Consider the following 6,104-nt stretch of genomic DNA (forward strand, 5'->3'; position numbering starts at 1 on the left):
GAAAAAGGTAACATTATTGAATGGGTAGCATGAATTCTGGAAATAAACAACAAAAAATCTCACACAGTGTCCCTTTAACCCCTTTGCGAAGAGCCCATGTGCTTTGCACAGAGAATATGTTGCTATTTTATCTATGAGTAAACAGGCCCGCCAGCAGGTTCATCTGCACAAACAGGCTTCTCACCGTACTTTTGGTTAATTACAAAATTTACAGTGCATCCATAACTGCGCTAACAGAGTGGAGTGAACTTTTTGTCCCCAGGTTGAAATTTGGCTTGGGCTCTATAGTCACTACATTCCTTACATAACCAGCATATAACAGAACATAAATAAAAAAGAACATTGGAAAAACATAGAAAACATTACAATAAAAAACATCAAAGTGGCATGTCTATCCGCCATTAACAGACAAGGTATTCCCTGATGGGTGGTTATCCGAAAAATACATTTCAAACACAGCATGTATTCAGTCCAAAAGAAGTGACAGGGATGTCATAACATTTAGATTGACAGTTTGTACAGGACCTTGTAGCAGCTGGCTTGTAGATACTCAAGGCTCACGTAGTAGATGATCTCCCAAAAGCACGGTGAAGCTGGCTCTTGGCATCTCACCACAAGTCTTGAAAAAGCAAAACAAAAGAAAAGTGTAAATGATTAGGCCAAGACATGGCTCTTCCATCTCAGTCATCATAAATATGGTTTAGGTAAATTATGAAAAATATATATAAAATGTTATTTCTGACTTGACTGCATGTGCATTTTGGGTGCTACACGCTATGTCTGTTTTACATGTTAACAGATCATGCACTCATTAGAATGAGATGATGGACAGGGCTGGAAAAAAAGAGGCTGTTGGGTCCTGACAAGCCAGTAGTAGTGAGAACAATATAATTAGATGTTGAAACTAGTAGGGATTTTCCTTTAAGGTTGTGTGTGTTTATCTGTGTGTGGTGTAGAGTGGAGTGTGCATGCGCATGTTTTGTACGTGTGTGCATGGGCGCAGATAGCGGGGGGGACGGGGGGGACATGACGTACCCAGATTTTCATTCACGTGGACCCGTCCCCCTCACTTTTATGGAGAAAAATATCTGATTTCTGCCTTTGCATTTTGCAATGTGCGAAATAGCGCCTCCCTGGACCATTCACTTTCATATGTGGCAAAAAAACGGCATTACACTCTATAAACGGCTCTGTCAGCTCACTGTGTCAGCTGACTCAACAGTGACACCAGGTAGCGACATAGAATCTCTATGCTTGCGATGGTGTGGTGAGGTATTGCAGAATTAAGCAAATGCATTGAAGTTAATGGCAGTAAATCTATTTTTTTCATTGGCTAACAGCCACTGAAGTCCCAGATTTGAAGCGCCATAAGCTTTTTGCTTCTCACGGTGATTGGCTTTTGACAGGGCTAGATTCAGGAAGTGGAGAAGAGCAGGCGTCATATTTACATTATATTTGTGGCTCAGACCAGTTGCTTTTGTTATTAAAGTTAATGTCTAAGACAGTCCCTTTCTTGCTAACTGTGATGTGGATTACAAAAACTGTGGAACGTGAACGATGGTGGTGGAACGCATGGATTAAAAATTGGGATTTAGCTTCTTTCAAGACAACGTTTTAAGGTAAGGTCACTATGGGTTCATATCCGCTGTGACGCTGTTTGTAGTTACTGAAGGTAACAGATGTTATTGTTCAGAAGGGGTTTTTTGTCTGTGTCGTGGACCTGTTTTCGAGTGAAAAGACAGCTTTGTAGGGCCATGCCATGCCAGCTGTCAATCAAAGCCAACGCAAGTAGCTGTCGTGTCGGTCTGTTGTTTTGTAGTCTAGGCCTATGCTGTGAACATCGGACTTAATGTCTTTTTTTACGGATTTTTGGAATGATGATTGCGGAGGTGTCATTCTGTTGGATGCATTTACTGTGGATTGTTGTTAAACGGCGGTATTACAACGCAAATGTGTGGATTGCTTTAAGTGGTGGAGTGAACTGAAGGATACAATATGACACGCAGCGTGGTAGAAAAATGACGAGTAGCCTAGTGGCAGAGAGGTTGTCTGAAGAGCTCAAGAATCACCATTTAAGTCGCTTTTATCAAAAATGTCTAATCTGGAGGAGACCATATAGCCTAGTTCGACTTGGTTTCCCAGTTTCTTGCTTAGCATACCAATATATCAATCACACGCCCCAAAACCGCGCCTGGACTCAAGTTATGTTTGCATGCAAAATCACTGCGAGACTGGTCGTCTTAAAATTTCTATAGCCATAAATCACACAGTGTTGCATAGCCTGCTGTAGGCCTACATTAATACAACGTGAAATTTGTTGACAGTTCTCCTGTTTAAAGTTTGAATTGGTTGGGAAAGTAGCACTTGCTGATGGGATGGGAGAGGTGTTTAGAAGCGCGCACTGGGGCGGGGTCTTGGTGGGAGACTCGTGCACATTCTGAGTAGAAGCTGGAGCGGTGTAAACATTTGTGATGTTTAATTTTTTTAATCAAGATGTATTTTTTTTAATGCAGTAGACCTAGGCTACTAAAGCAAATACAATTATTTAGCGGAAGATGAACAGGCGACTAACAATAAAAAAACGATATTCAGTGTATTATAATCAGGGTATTATAATAGCCTAATACACCAACGTGCACGCATGGGCTGTTATGCATGACATAAAAAAGATCTTACTTCCTACATCCTGATGTTTGAGGACTCCTCAGATAAGTAGTGTCGCAGACCCAGCAGAGCAGAAGTCCCCTTCTTTCATTTGTGTCCTACAGCAGAAAAAGAATGAAGTAATAGTAATTGGGATTTTACTGTGAAATATATAGTACAACTGGCACCCATGTTTACAATAACTGGATCATACACTCACACTTCAGTGCTGGGTTCTTCCCTCGATGCAGACAGCTTCATACACATTAAGCGGTTTTGGTGCCAGGTCATCACGTCCATCGTGGAACGACTCCGTGCCTACTGGAATGACTCTGTGCCTACCGGTGCCCAAAGAGGAAGACAAAAAGAAAGACAACAAGTTTGAGAGTTTGGCAGACAAATAGACAGAACATACAGTAAACCGTTGCAAAATTGTCTGAATTGACACCAGACAGTAGGCATTCCATACACATTCACAGAATCAAATAACAATATCAGGCCAGCTCTCATTGTGTGTGTGTGTGTGTGTGTGTGTGTGTGTGTGTGTGTGTGTGTGTGTGTGTGTGTGTGTGTGCATTAACGCCTGCTGTTGTGCATTGATATAAAAAAACTTACTGCATACATGCCAATGATATCCAAGAGGTTCTTGAATAAGTAGTGTGACCGCCGACCCAGCTGAGCAGCATTCTTCTCCTTTTACTTGTGTCCTACAGCCAAAAAAAAGCAGTTATTGTGATTTTATTGTTAAAGTAATCGGCCTACAATACATATGTATTAAGTACATTATGTCTAACTGTTTAACTTAAACACTTAGGGGTTTCCCTCTGATGAAGATGGAAACTACACCATCGAAACATGTCAGGTAAAAGATTAAAAAAAACTTTTACATGTCTTAAGGCAAAAGAAACCCCTAAGTGTTTAAGGCCTACAATACAGTTGACATACATTCATCCTGAACTGCGTTGTTGGGTCCTGACAAGCCAGTGGTAGTGAGAACAATATAATTGGATGTTGAAACTAGTGGGAATTTGAGTATTGTAATAGTAATTGGGATTTTACTGTGAAATATATAGTACAACTGGCACCCATGGTTACAATAACTGGATCATACACTCACATTTCAGTACTGGGTTCTTCCCTCGATGCAGACAGCTTCATACACATTAAGCGGTTTTGGTGCCAGGTCATCACGTCCATCGAGGAACGACTCCGTGCCTACCGGAATGACTCTGTGCCTACCGGTGCCCTAAGAGGAAGACAAAAAGAAAGACAACAAGTTTGAGAATTTGGCAGACAAAAAGACAGAACATACAGTAAATCGTTGCAAAATTGTCTGAAGTGACACCAGACAGTAGGCCTAGGCATTCCATGCACATTCACAGAATCAAAGAACAATATCAGGCCAGCTCTCATTGTGTGTGTGTGCGTGTGTGTGTGTGTGCGTGTGCATTAACGCCTGCTGTTGTGTTGTGCATTGATATAAAAAACTTACTTCATAGATGCAGATGATATCCAAGAGCTTCGCCGACCCAGCTGAGCAGCATTCTTCTCCTTTTACTTGTGTCCTACAGCCAAAAAATAAACAGTTATTGTGATTTTATTGTTAAAGTAATAGGCCTACAATATAGTTGACACATTTGTCCTGAACTCAGTCAATTACATCTCTCAGACAATCCAAATCGGTTTTCATCGGTTTACTTCTCCAGCTTCCTACACATCCAGCTGTCTTGGTAACAGGTCAGAGGAAAGACATCCATCTTATCCAGAGCAGAAGAGATTTTTTTTTTTTTTTTTTAAAGACAAAACGTTACAGGGCTTTCCAGACACACCTTCAAAACATACAGGCAACCTTAACTAAATGTATGAAAGGCTTTTGTCTCACTACTGTAGTGCACACAACAACTTTACATATTTAATTTACATGAATAAAAATATAAACCAACCAGTCTTCGGAAATGCTGCACATACTACAGAGTACAATATCACACAGTCACACTAGAACTAAACGGTCTCTGGAACTAGTTCTACTACACACGCACGATTTGCGGCTGATATCAGCTATCATGCATAGCTTGTAGTAGCTGTTGCCTTGTTGCCTATGCTCTAGCCACAACTTTCTTTAAACCAGTAAACTTCCCTGTAGTGTCAACAAAGCAACAAATCCCTGCTCGTGAAAGAGAGAAATTGGCTAACTATAACCCTCCGCATTAAAGCCTTATGATTTTGGAACACAACGACAGGTGAATAAACCGTTTCCCACGCAGCCTTCATCCGCATAATCAAACAGTTAGTAGACGAGCTACGACGCTAGCCAAGCAAGCAAAGCACATAGCACTGTATACGAGCCGAGATAAGAAACGTCCGTTGACACAAACAATAAACCATTGTCGCGACAACATTTTCTTGCAAGCAAGCTGACCAAGCACATGATGCGACTTACCACACCGAACATACCAGAGAAATATTATGCGCGAGCTCTCGCTCTGTCTTTATCAGAGTTCGGACTTGTGGAAGACACAAGTGGCAGTCCATCGACTTACCAATCTATTACCTAAAAAGCATCCGCCCAAATGGGCAGCCAACCATCCGTTATGAGTTCTACTAAGCGAAATAGCAACCAAATGAATCCCACAAGGGATTGGTTGACAGGTTTGACAGAACCTGGACGAAGTAGGCTACTTCACAACGAAATGTAGCCTACCTTTGTAAAATTCATTAAAGCAAGCATCTATATTCCCAAATCCACCACAGGACAGCAAACCGCTGCAGTTAGTGCTTATTCATTTGCTCCCCTTAAAAGACTAGTTAATTTTCCTCCTATTACTTGAAATGTGCCTTGTTTTCCACAAACAGGAACTCACAGCTGACGCACATGTAGGCCTACACCGTGAAAAGCATTTTATGGCAAGTTTATGTACATGAAAGGCGCACACTTACCGAAACAATGCTTTCATAAGCCGTCCGGTGTCCTCTTCTGGACGTTGGTAGCATACTGATAGCCGTTCTTCTGATGGCGACCGGTAAAATTCGAAATTCAAATATCTTTGACAAGATAACTCGGCTGAGACGCACTTCACATCTCTACAGAGTTGATTTGCTTGGGTTTGAATAACTCTGTTAAATAACTCCAACACTGAACACCATTTTAATCAGAATGTGTTAAAATTACATTTTGAGAGTTGAAATCAACTCTGGCATGTTTAACCCTGAAATTTCAACATTCCAGTTTTTGCTGTGTATAGAACGCAGTGATTAGTGGTACTTTCTCTATGTTTTGCCCATGGTCTGTAGCCGATGCCTAATAGTGGGTGCTTTGCAACACTTGAAATTACATTACATTACACTTAGCTGACACTTTTATCCCAAGCGACAAATACAGTTACTGAATTACAAGGTATTGGATAGTCCATGGAGCAATGCACGGTTAGGTGCTTCGCTCAAGTGTAACGGAGGCCAATTAG

General features: G+C 41.2%; 1 long non-coding RNA gene across 1 annotated transcript; it reads right to left on the minus strand.

Moving 5' to 3' along the window:
• Positions 1 to 2,676: 2,676 nt before the first annotated feature.
• On the minus strand, positions 2,677 to 5,643 carry LOC134459018 (uncharacterized). Its single transcript, XR_010036737.1, has 6 exons — positions 5,581 to 5,643; positions 4,136 to 4,208; positions 3,761 to 3,889; positions 3,259 to 3,350; positions 2,864 to 2,981; positions 2,677 to 2,762 (listed from the first exon to the last, which is right to left on the minus strand). It is a non-coding gene; the product is annotated as an uncharacterized LOC134459018 (long non-coding RNA).
• Between the last annotated feature and the right edge of the window lie 461 nt (positions 5,644 to 6,104).

Source organism: Engraulis encrasicolus, chromosome 11 (genome assembly GCF_034702125.1).
Source record: "Engraulis encrasicolus isolate BLACKSEA-1 chromosome 11, IST_EnEncr_1.0, whole genome shotgun sequence".
Lineage (NCBI taxonomy): Eukaryota > Metazoa > Chordata > Actinopteri > Clupeiformes > Engraulidae > Engraulis > Engraulis encrasicolus.